General features: G+C 38.5%; 1 protein-coding gene and 1 pseudogene across 1 annotated transcript in view; one reads left to right on the top strand and one right to left on the bottom strand.

Annotated features, from left to right (window-relative positions):
* Nucleotides 1-13,495, bottom strand: part of GPR158 (G protein-coupled receptor 158) — a 333,029-nt gene that overhangs the window by 111,656 nt on the left and 207,878 nt on the right. The gene's annotated exons all lie outside the window — the stretch shown is intronic.
* LOC102974131 (THO complex subunit 7 homolog) lies at nucleotides 1,115-1,720 on the top strand (annotated as a pseudogene).

Raw genomic sequence — 13,495 nt, forward strand, 5'->3', positions numbered from 1 at the left:
AGTGAAGTAAGTCAGAAAGAGAAAAACAAATATCATATGCTAACACATATATATGGAATCTAAAAAAAAAAAAATGGTTCTGATGAACCTAGGGGCAGGACGGGAATAAAGACGCAGATGTAGAGAATGGCCTTGAGGACACGGGGAAGGGGAAGGGGAAGCTGAGATGAAGTGAGAGTAGCACTGACATACATACACTACCAAATGTAAAATAGATAGCTAGTGGGAAGCAGCTACACAGCACAGGAAGATCAGCTCGGTGCTTTGTGACCACCTAGAGGGGTGGGATAGGGAGGGTGGGAGGGAGGGAGACGCAAGAGGGAGGGGATATGGGGTTATATGTATACATATAGCTGATTCACTTTGTTATACAGCAGAAACTAACACAACATTGTAAAGCAAGTATACTCCAATAAAGATGTTTAAAAAAATGTAAAAAAAAAAAAAAAAACAACGAATGTTTCACACACAGTATTATTTATATTGGGACAAAATTAGAGGCAATCCATATCTCAAAACGTTGACAAATGGTAAAATGAATTATAATATACTCTATAGTGTAATAATATTATGTCATAAAATTCAAGGTTTGGGGGCATATTTAATGACAAAAGAGTATAAGATTATAATTTATATATATGAAAATAATTTTATACTAAATGTTTAGAAAACTAAATTGCGGACTTATAGGTAATTTTTACATTATTACTTAAAATTTTCAGTCTTTCCCAAACTCTGTAAAATATATTGCTTTTACAATACAGAACAGTTTAAAACTCTAATCTCACAGAAAGATTGAAAAGATTAAAGTTATAAAAAGATACCTTCTAAAACTGTTAAAATGAAAGAGACTGACAATACCAAATGTGGAGTGGATTTAGAGCAAGGGGAATTTCCATACATTGCTAATGGGAATATAAAATGGGAATTTCAAACTGTACAACCACTTTGGAAAATGGTTTGGCAGCATCTTATGAAAGCTAAAAATACATCTGCCCTGTGACCAAGTAATTCTATTCGTAGGTGAAAGAAAAACATTTGACTGCAAAAAAAACTTGTATAAGAATGTTCACAGTGGCCACCGCCACCGCGCACGTGAGAGCCGTGACTGATTAATGAAGTCATATGGAAGCGTCTCCTCATTGATGGAGATGGCACTGGAGATGATGGGAAAATTAATCTGCTAGTGAAAAGTTTCATTAAGTGGTACAACTCTGGATCCCAGGAAGAGGGATACAGCCAGTACCAACGTATGCTGAGCACACTGTCCCAATGTGAATTTTCAATGGGCAAAAGTTTGCTGGTACACGATATGAATCTCAGAGAAATGGAAAATTATGAAAAAATTTACAAAGAAATAGAAGGTAGCATTGCTGGAGCACATGAAAAAATCGCTGAGTGCAAAAAGCAAATTCTTCAAGCAAAATGAATATGAAAAGATAGCCAAGAATATGATGCATTAGCAAAAGTGATTCTGCATCATTCAGAGAGGCATGAGACATTAAAGGAATTACAGGCTCTGGGAAAGGAATTAGAGCATCTTTCACATATTAAATGAAGTATTGAAGATAAGCTGGAATTGAGAAGGAAACAGTTTCACATTCTTCTTAGCACCATCCATGAACTTCAACAAACACTGGAAAACAATGAAAAGCTCTCAGAGGTAGAAGAAGCTCAAGAAACAAGCATGGAAACCAATCCTAAACCACAGACTAACTAATCACTCACCATTCCCAAGAATACTGAAGTAGCAACATGATCTTAGTGTGTTCAGAATTTGTTGTGCTCTTGAGATATTTAAAGTTTTGGCAATGAACTACTTTGCCTTTAAATATTAATGCACAGTTCATTCATATTTCTTCACATAAAGGAAGATGACTTCATTATATATTTGTTTTTATTGAAATGCCTTTTTTATACTTAAAAGTAGGAAGCAACATCCGAAAATGTTTAATAAAATGCTTTCAAGTCAAAAAACAAAAAAGAATGTTCACAGCAACTTGATTTATAATAATCAAAAAAGAGAACAGGGCTTCCCTGGTGGCACAGTGGTTGAGAGTCTGCCTGCCAATGCAGGGGACACGGGTTCGTGCCCCAGTCCGGGAAGATCCCACATGCCGCGGAGCAGCTAGGCCCGTGAGCCATGTCCGCTGAGCCTGCGTGTCCGGAGCCTGTGCTCCGCAACGGGAGAGGCCACAACATTGAGAGGCCCGCGTACCGCAAAAAAAAAAAAAAAAAAAAAAAAAAAAGAGAGAACAACACAAATATCCATCCAACAGGAAAATGAATAAACAAATTATAATAATATTCTTACAATGAAATACCACTCAGAAATAGAAGGGGAAAACTGTTGATTCACACAGCCAATATGAATCTCAAAGATTATACAGTATATATTAGAGAAGCCAGATACAAAAGAGAACACATTGCATGATTCCATTTATATGGAGTTCTAGAACAGACAAAACTAATCTACAGTGATAGAAATCTGAGAGGGAGGTGTGGGGATTGACTGGGAAAGGGCAAGAGAGAACGCTCTGGGGAGAATGGAAACTTCTACATCTTGATAAAGGCATAGATTACATGGGTGTATGCATTTGTCAAACACTGCACTGTACAATTATTATTAATGCATTTCACTCTATGTAAATTGTACCTTCATAAAAATAAATAAATAACAAAGGATTTGAAACTCACACTAAGGTGGATAAAGATAAAAATCAACAGACCTTTTATTACCCCTCAAATCTCATGAAATTGGTGCCACCAATTTGCAAGACCTATCACACAAAGGGTAAACTCACAAAGAAAGCAATAGTATATAACTTTCTGGTACTTCTACCATTTGTACCTTCGATTTGTATACTCTATTAATTTACATTTAAGCCAATGACATTTCCATACTTCCCAGTCATTTACTTCTATCTGATCACTTTGCAAAGATGGAAGAGAGCCCTACAAGAAAGGGAGCAAGAAATTGACAGGAAGCTCAGAGTTCTCTACCCACACTCCAAGAAACAGGAATATCACACATAGGGTGGTAATTAAATACGTAAGCTGTTAAGGAGAAGTCGTACCTATATGCAATGGAATATTACTCAGCCACAAAAAAAGAATGAAATGATGCCATTTGCAGCAACATGGATGGGCCTAGAGATGATCATACTAAGTGAAGTAAGTCAGACAGAGAAAGACAAATGCCATATCACTTATATGTGGAATCTAAAAAATGATACAAATGAACTTATTTACAAAACTTACAAAACAGAAACAGACTCACAACATAGAAAACAAACTTATGGTTACCACAGGGGAAAGACCAGGGGAGGGGGAGGATAAACTAGGAGGTTGGGATTAACATACACACTACCATATATAAAATAGATAATCAACAAGGACCTACTGAATAGCACAGGGAACTATACTCAATACTCTGTAATAACCTATATTGGAAAAGAATCTGAAAAAGAATAGACATATGTAGAACTATATCACTCTGCTGTACATCTGAAACTAACACAACACTGTAAATCAACTATATTCCAATATAAAATAAAAATTTAAAAAACAGGTAAGCTCTGAAGTCTTTATGATCTGAGTTTTGCTTACTGGCTCTGTGTCTTTGGGTAAACTTTATTAATATTAGTTCATTCTATTTATTCTATTATTATTCTAATAAATAATATTCTATTATTTATTATATTCAATAAAATCTATTAAAAATTCAAGTTAAATTCAATTCTTCAAGAATACACTATTTACAGGAAAATGTACCATAACTATATAAAACATATATGCCTGCTAATTTCTCATTGCACACAAAAAATTATTTTGAAAATAGTGTCTAGAAATCTACTGCTAAGTTCTGATTCTGTTCTTCTTAGGTATAAACAATTTTGTCATTCAATGAGTTCCTGAATTCATTTCTGATATGAGTAAGTTTTTGCTAATATATTTCAATTATGTTTAAATTTGAAATAACATTTTGTATGGCCTTTCAAAAATCACTTTTTTCTGGCCTCAGAAAATGCCTTTTTCCAAAAGGGCACCATAAAAACAGAGCAACAAAAACCCCATTTGCTATTATTAAAACTGACAGAAGATTTTGTTGTATTATCATCTCTATTTTATGTACCAACTTAAAATATCACTACAATACAAAAAAGTTGCTTATTTGTCTTATAAGAACAAAATGTATCTATTTGCTGGTAAACATTCAGATCAATTCACATGAGAATCTGTTCATATTACCTACTTGTTTACAAGTGGTTTTGGCAGACACATTTTTATAGTAACCCAATATAAGAAGAAAATAGGCTAGAATATTGATAACATTGTATTACAACCATCAAACTTGCTACGAGACTAGAACTTAATGATTCTAACCACTAAAAAAAGACAATTCAGGGGCTTCCCTGGTGGCGCAGTGGTTGTGCGTCCGCCTGCCGATGCAGGGGATACGGGCTCGTGCCCCGGTCTGGGAGGATCCCACATGCCGCGGAGCGGCTGGGCCCGTGAGCTATGGAAGCTGAGCCTGTGCGTCCGGGGCCTGTGCTCTGCAACGGGAGAGGCCACGGCAGTGAGAGGCCCGCGTACCGCAAAAAAAAAAAGCAGTGAGAGGGCCGCGTACCGCAAAAAAAAAAAAAAAAAAAAAAAAAAAAAAAAAGACAATTCAAGTGATGTGATAGAGGTGCTAATTATCACTACAATAGCAATCATACTACAATATACAAATGTATCAAAAAACATGTACACCTTAAATTTACACAATGTTATATGTCAAATGTATTTCAATTAAAAAAAAGGCTAGAACTTGAGCTCGTCAATTACAAGAGAATTACATACAGTGTTTTTGCTTTATATTATTAAAATGACCATATTCACATGTCTAGTCATGAATATGAATGGACTACATGCCAGATAAAATATTTAAAATTCTGAAATATATATATGGAAATCCATGAGAACATGCACAATGTATGCTCTCAAGAAAATAAAATATAGTCATTAAAACAGAGTTGACCCATTACTGCTAAATCAGTTCAAAAACTGTCTAAACTATATCCAAACTCTCCTGTTTCTCAATGTCTGCTTTTGGAAGGCAAGCACACTCTCACCATATGCCTGTGGTCTGAAAGCACATACCGTGAAGGCTGTTCTCAAAGACTTGGAAAATTTACAAAGATTTTGTGACTTCCAGACCCACAGAGAGCTGTAAATAGATAGAACTTATTTTAAGGCATTACAACATCAGTTCTCCTGATACCAGCAGAATAAATAAATGAGAGCAAATGGACATGAAAATAATTCGATTATTTGCCTTCCTGAATCTTAAAATATAAATCCCTCAGGTGATTCAAGTTTTGGATAAAGACTTAGAACAAGGGTTTTCTTATCTAAACTCTTCCTCAGTGAAACACAGTAAGTCTGCCCCTCTTCCTCACATCCTTTCTCTGGAATACCTATTTCATTCCCACAGCATCAGTGAACACCCCATCGTGGTAACTCAAATCTACCTCTAGCTCTGACCTCTCTTCTGAGCACCACTCCAGGCTTCTCCAACTAGGATTCATGGATGACTTAATCTCAGCATGTCCAAAACCAAACTCACCTTTGTCCATCCAAACCTATTCCTTCAAAATGCCCTCTCTTTGTTAATGGCTTCAAAAAGCACACAGAAAATCACATTAGAATCTTTTTTTTTAACATCTTTATTGGAGTATAACTGTTTTACAATAGTGCGTTAGTTTCTGCTTTAGAACAAAGTGAATCTACAATGGTGTGTTAGTTTCTGCTTTACAACAAAGTGAATCAGTTATACATATACATATGTTCCCATATCTCTTCCCTCTTGCGTCTCCCTCCCTCCCACCCTCCCTATCCCACCCCTCTAGGTGGTCACAAAGCACAGAGCTGATCTCCCTGTGCTATGCGGCTGCTTCCCACTAGCTATCTATTTTACATTTGGTAGTGTATATATGTCCATGCCACTCTCTCACTTCGTCACAGCTTACCCTTCCCCCTCACCATATCCTCAAATCCAAGCTCTGGTAGGTCTGTGTTTTATTCCCATCCTACCACTAATCTCTTCATGTCTTTTTTTTTTCTTAGATTCCATATATATGTGTTAGCATACAGTATTTGTTTTTCTCTTTCTGACTTACTTCACTCTGTATGACAGACTCTAGGTCCATCCACCTCACTACAAATAACTCAATTTCGTTTCTTTTTATGGCTGAGTAATATTCCACTGTATATATGTGCCACATCTTCTTTATCCATTCATCTTGAGAATCATCCTAGACTCTTCTTTCTCTTTCATCACTGCCAATACCATTTATTTTTAACATGTTAACTGGAATAAAATTGCTTTACAATGGTGTGTTAGTTTCTGCTATATAACAAAGTGAATCAGCTATACATATACATATGTCCCCATATCTCCTCCCTCTTGTGTATTCCTCTCACCCTCCCTATTCCACCCCTCTAGGTGGTCACAAAACACCAAGCTGATCTCCTAAGTGTCGATGGGCAATTAGGGTGCTTCCATGTCCTGGCTATTGTAAGTAGTGCTGCAATGAACCTTGTGGTATACGACTCTTTTTGAATTATGGTTTTCTCAGGATATTTGCCCAGTAGTGGAATTACCGGGTCATATGGCAGTTCAATTTTTAGTTTTTTAAGGAACCTCCATACTGTTCTCCATAGCAGTGGTATCAATTTACATTCCCACCAACAGTGCAAGAGGGTTCCCTTTCTCTATACCCTCTCCAGCATTTATTGTTTGTAGAGTTTTTGAAGATGGCCATTCTAACTGGTGTGAGGTGATACCTCATCGTACTTTTGATAAGCATTTCTCTAATGATTAGAGATGTTGAGCGTCCTTTCATGCATTTGTTGGCAATCTGTATATATTCTTTGGAGAAATGTCTATTTAGGTCTTCTGCCCATTTTTGGATTGGGTTATTTGTTCTTTTGATATTGAACTGCATGAACTGCTTGTAAATTTTGGAGATTAATCCTTTGTCAGCTGCTTCATTTGCAAATATTTTCTCCCATTCTGAGGGTTGTCTTTTTGTCTTGTTTATGGTTTCCTTTCCTGTGCTAAAGCTTTTAAGTTTCATTAGGTCCCATTTGTTTATTTTGGTTTTTACTTCCACTTCTCTAGGATGTGGGTCAAAAAAAGTCTTGCTGTGATTTATGTCATAGAGTATTCTGCCTATGTTTTCCTCTAAGAGTTTGCTGGTGTCTGGCCTTACATTTAGGTCTTTAATCCATTTTGAGTTTATTTTTGTGTGTGATGTTAGGCAGTGTTCTAATTTCATTCTTTTACACGGAGTTGTGCAGTTTTCCAAGCACCACTTATTAAAAGGCTGTCTTTTCACCACTGTATATTCTTGCCTCCTTTATCAAAAATAAGGTGACCATATGAGCATGCGTTTATCTCTGGGCTTTCTATCCTGTTCCATTGATCTATATTTCTGTTTTTGTGCCAGTACCATACCGTCTTGATTACTGTAGATTTGTAGTATAGTCTCAAGTCTGGGAGCCTGATTCCTCCAGCTCCGTCTTTCTTTCTCAAGATTGCTTTGGCTATTCGGGGTCTTTTGTGTTTCCATACAAATTGTGAAATTTTTTTTTCTAGTTCTGTGAAAAATGTCATTGGTAGTTTGATAGAGATTGCAATGAATCCATAGATAGCTTTGGGTAATATAGTCATTTTCATGATGCTGATTCTTCCAAGCCAAGAATACGGTATATTTCTCCATCTGTTTGTATCACTTTTAATTTCTTTCATCAGAGAGGATTGCATTGAATCTGTAGATTGCTTTGAGTAGTATAGTCATTTTCACAATATTGATTCTTCCAATCCAAGAACATGGTATATCTCTCCATCTGTTTGTGTCATCTTTGTAGTATATTTCATCAGTAACTTATCGTTTTCTGAGTACAGGTCTTTTGCCTCCTTAGGTAGGTTTATTCCTAGGTATTTTATTCTTTTTGTTGCAATGGTAAATGGGAGTGTTTCCTTAATCTCTCTTTCAGATTTTTCATCATTAGTGTATAGGAATGCAAGAGATTTCTGTGCATTGATATTGTATTTCTGTGCAATGATGCTACTTTACCAAATTCATTGATTAGCTCTAGTAGTTTTCTGATGCCATCTTTAGGATTCTCTATGTATAGTATCATGTAATATGCAAACAGTGACAGCTTTACTTCTTCTTTTCCGATTTGGATTCCTTTTATTTCTTTTTCTTATCTGATTGCTGTGGCTAAAACTTCCAAAACTATGTTAAATTATAGTCGTGAGAGCGGACAACCTTGGCATGTTCCTGATCTTAGAGGAAATGGTTTCAGTTTTTCACCATTGAGAAGGATGTTGTCTGTGGGTTTGTCATATATGGCCTTTATTATGTTGAGATAAGTTCCCTCTATGCCTACTTTCCAGAAGATTTTTATCATAAATCAGTGTTGAATTTTGTTGAAAGCTTTTTCTGCATCTATTGAGATGATCAGATGGTTTTCCTCCTTCAATTTGTTAATATGGTTTATCACATTGATTGATTTGCGTATATTGAAGAATCCTTGCATTCCTGGGGATAAACCCCACTTGATCATGGTGTATGATCCTTTTAATGTGCTGTTGGATTCTGTTTGCTAGTATTTTCTTGAAGATTTTTGCATCAATGTTCATCAGTGTTATTTGCCTGTAGTTTTCTTTCTTTGTGACATCTTTGATTTTGGTATCAGAGTGATGGTGACCTTGTAGAATGAGTTTGGGAGTGTTCCTCCCTCTGCTATATTTTGGAAGAGTTTGAGAAGGATAGGTGTTAGCTCTTCTCTAAGTGTTTGATAGAATTCGTCTGTGAAGCCATCTGATCCGGGGCTGTTGTTTGTTGGAAGATTTTTAATCATAGTCTCAATTTCAGTGCTTGTGACTAGTCTGTTTATATTTTCTATTTCGTCCTGGTTCCGTCACGGGAGGTTGTGCTTTTCTAGGAATTTTCCATTTCTTCCAGGTCGTCCATCTTATTGTCATATATTTGCTTGTAGTAATCGCTCATGATCCTTTGTATTTCTGCAGTGTCAGTTGTTACTTCCCCTTTTCCATTTCTAATTCTATTGATCTGAGTCTTCTCCCTTTTTTTCTTGATGAGTCTGGCTAATGGTTTATCAATTTTGTTTATCTTCTCAAAGAACCGGCTTTTAGTTTTATTGAAAGTTGCTACAGTTTCCTTCATTTCTTCTTCATTTATTTCTGGTCTGATCTTTATGATTTCTTTCCTTCTGCTAACATTGGGGTTTTTTTGCTCTTCTTTCTCTAATTGCTTTAGGTGTAAGGTTACGTTGTTTATTTGAGATGTTTCCTGTTTCTTACAGTAGGACTGTATTGCTATAAACTTCCCTCTTAGAACTGCTTTTGCTGTAGCCCATAGGTTTTGGGTTGTCATGTTTTCATTGTCATTTGTTTCTAGGTATTTTTTGATTTCCTCTTTGACTTCTTCAGTGATCTCTTGGTTATTAAGTAGTGTATTGTTTAGCCTCCATGTGTTTATATTTTTTACAGATTTTGTTCCTGTAACTGATATCTAGTCTCATACCGTTGTGGTCAGAAAAGACACTTCACATGATTTCAATTTTCTTAAATTTACCAAGGCTTGATTTGTGAACCAAGATATGATCTATACTGGAGAATGTTCCATGACCACTTGAGAATCAAGTATATTCTGTTGTTTTTGGATGGAATGTCCTATAAATACCAATTAAGTCAATGCTGTTTAATGTATCATTTAAAGCTTGTGTTTCCTTATTTTTTTTTCATTTTGGATGATCTGTCCATTGGTGAAAGTGGGGTGTTAAAGTCCCCTACTATGATTGTGTTACTGTCGATTTCCTCTTTCATGGCTGTTAGCATTTGCCTTATATATTGAGGTGCTCCTATGTTGGGTGCATAAATATTTACAATTGTTATATCTTCTTCTTGGATTGATCCCTTGATCATTATGTAGTGTCCTTCTTTGTCTCTTGTAATAGTCTTTATTTTAAAGTCTATTTTGTCTGATATGAGAATTGCTACTCCAGCTTTCTTTTGATTTCCATTTGCATGGAATATCTTTTTCCATCCCCTCACTTTCAGCCTGTATGTGTCCCTAGATCTGAAGTGGGTATCTTGCTGAGAGCATATATATGGGTCTTATTTTTGTATCCATTCAGCCAGTCTATTTCTTTTGATTGGAACACTTAATCCATTTATATTTAAGGTAGTTATCGATATGTATGTTCCTATTACCATTTTCTTAATTGTTTTGGGTTTGTTATTGTAGGTCTGTTCCTTCTCTTGTGTTTCCTGTCTAGAGAAGTTTCCTTAAGCATTGTTGTGAAGCTGGTTTGATGGTGCTGAATTCTCTTCACCTTTCCTTGTCTGTAAAGGTTTTAATTTCTCCATCGAATCTGAATGAGATCCTTGCTGGGTAGAGTAATCTTGGTTGTAGGTTTTTCCCTTTTATCACTTTAAATATGTCCTGCCACTCCCTTTTGGCTTGCAGAGTTTCTGCTGAAAGATCAGCTGTTAACCTTATGGGGATTCCCTTGTATGTTATTTGTTGTTTTTCCCTTGCTGCTTTTAATATTTTTTCTTTGTATTGAATTTTTGATAGTTTGATTAATATGTGTTTTGTCGTGTTTCTCCTTCAATTTATCCCATATGGAACTCTGTGCTTTTCTTCTAGGTCCTTGTTAAACTTTTCTTGTATTTTCTCCATTCTACTTCCAAGATTGTGGATCATCTTTACTATCATTATCTGAATTCATTTTCAGGTAGACTGTCTACTTCCTTTTCATTTGTTTGGCCTGGTGGGCTTTTACCTCGCTCATTCATCTGCTGTGTATTTCTCTGTCTTCTCATTTTGCTTCACTTACTGTGTTTGGGGTCTCCTTTTCGCAGGCTGCAGGTTTGTAGTTCCCAATGTTTTTGATGTCTGCCCCCAGTGGCTACGATTGGTTCAATGGGTTGTGTAGGCTTCCTGGTGGAGGGTACTGGTGCCTGTGTTCTGGTGGATGAGGCTGGATCTTGTCTTTTTGGTGGGCAGGACCACGGCCGGTGGTGTGTTTTTTGGAGTGTCTGTGACCTTATGACTTTAGGCAGCCTCTCTGATAATGGGTGGGGTTTTGTTCCTGCCTTGCTAGTTGTTTGGCAGAGAGTTTCCAGCACTGTAGGTTGCTGGTCGTTGAGTGGAGCTGGGTCTTAGCATTGAGATGGAAATTTCTGGGAGAGCTTTTGCCATTTGATATTACGTGGAGCCAGGAGGTCTCTGGTGGACCAATGTCCTGATCTCGGCTCTCCCACCTCAGAGGCACAGGCCTGACAGCCAGGGGGAGCACCAAGACCCTGTCAACCACACAGCTCAGAAGAAAAGGGAGAAAAAAAAGAAAGAACGAGAGGAAAAAAATGAAATAAAAAAGTTATTAAAATAAAAAATTTTAAAAATTATTTAAAATAAAACAAAATTTAAAGTAATAAAAAAAAAGAAGAAAGAACGAATGAAGAGAGCAACCAAACCGAAAAACAAATCCACCAGTGATAACAGGTGCTAAAAACTATATTAAAAAGAAGAGCGGAGGCACTTCAAGATGGCGGAAGAGTAAGACGCTGAGATCACCTTCCTCCCCAAAAATACGTCAGAAATACATCTACATGTGGAACAACTCCTACAGAACACCTACTGAATGCTGGCAGAAGATCTCAGACCTCCCAAAAGGCAAGAAACTCCCCACATACCTGGGCAGGGTAAAAGAAAAAAGAAAAAACAGAGACAAAGAATAGGGACAGAACACGCACCAGTGGGAGGGATCTGCGAAGGAGGAAAGGTTTCCACACACTAGGAAGCCCCTTTGCAGGCGCAGACTGCGGATAGCAGAGCGGGGAGTTTTGGAGCCATGGAGGAGAGCGCATCAAAAGGGGTGCGGAGGGCAAAGCGGAGAGATTCCTGCACAGAGGATCAGTGCCGACCAGCACTCACCAGCCGAAGAGGCTTGTTTGCTCACCCACTGGGGCGGGCGGTGGCTGGGAGCTCAGGCTTGGGCTTCGGAGGTCAAATTCCAGGGAGAGGACTGCGGTTGGCTGGCGGCGTGAACACAGCCTGAGCTAGTGCACCACAGCTAGCCCCTTCAGGCAATTCCAGGGAGAGGACTGCGGTTGGCTGGCGGCGTGAACACAGCCTGAAGGGGCTAGTGCACCACAGCTAGCCGGGAGGGAGTCCGGGAAAAGGTCTGGAGCTGCCGAAGAGGCAAGAGACTTTTTCTTGCCTCTTTGTTTCCTGGTGCGTGAGGAGAGGGGATTAAGAACACCACTTAAAGGAGCTCCAGAGATGGGCGTGAGCTGCGGCTATCAGCACAGACTCCAGAGATGGGCATGAGATGCTAAGGCTGCTGCTGCAGCCACCAAGAAGCCTGTGTACAAGCACAGGTCACTATCCACACCTCCCTTCCGGGAGGCTGTGCAGCCCGCCACTGCCGGGGTCCCGTGATCCAGGGACAGCTTCCCCGGGAGAACGCACAGTGTGCCTCAGGTTGCTGCAACGTCACGGTGGTCTCTGACGCAGCAGGCTCGCCCCGCATCCGTACCCCTCCCTCCCCATGGCCTGAGTGAGCCAGAGCCCCCGAATCAGCTGCTCCTTTAACCCCATCCTGTCTGAGCAAAGAACAGACACCCTCAGGTGACCTACACGCAGAGGCGGGTCCAAATCCAAAGCTGAACCCCGGGAGCTGTGAGAACAAAGAAGAGAAACGGAAATATCTCCTAGCAGCCACAGGAGCAGAGGATTAAATCTCCACAATAAACTTGATGTACCCTGCATCTGTGGAATAACTGAATAGACAATGAATCAACCGAAATTGAGGAGCTGGACTTTGGGAGCAACGATATATATGTATTTTTTCCCTTTTTCTCTTTTTGTGAGTGTGTATGTGTATGCTTCTGTGTGTGATTTTGTCTGTATAGCTTTGCTTTTAACATTTGTCCTACGGTTCTCTCTGTCTTTTTTTTTTTAACTTAAAAATAATTTTTTTCTTAATAATTATTTTTTATTTTAATAACTTTATTTTATTTTATTTTACGTTATTTTATTTTATCTTCTTTCTTTCTTTCCTTTCTCCCTTTTATTCTGAGCTGTGTGGAGGACAGGCTCTTGGTGCTCCAGCCAGGTGTCAGGGCAGGGCCACTGAGGTGGGAGAGCCAAGTTCAGGACACTGGTCCACAAGAGACCTCCCAACTCCACGTAATATCAAATGGCAAAAATCTCCCAGAGATCTCCATCTCAACGCCAAAACCTAGCTCCACTCAACGACCAGCAAGTGACAATGCAGGACACCCTATGCCGAACAACTAGCAAGACAGGAACACAACCCCATCCATTAGGAGAGAGGCTGCCTAAAATCATAATAAGGCCACAGACACCCCACAACACACCACCAGACGTGGACCTGCCCACCA

This window comes from Physeter macrocephalus, chromosome 11 (genome assembly GCF_002837175.3).
Source record: "Physeter macrocephalus isolate SW-GA chromosome 11, ASM283717v5, whole genome shotgun sequence".
NCBI classification, from domain to species: Eukaryota; Metazoa; Chordata; class Mammalia; order Artiodactyla; family Physeteridae; genus Physeter; species Physeter macrocephalus.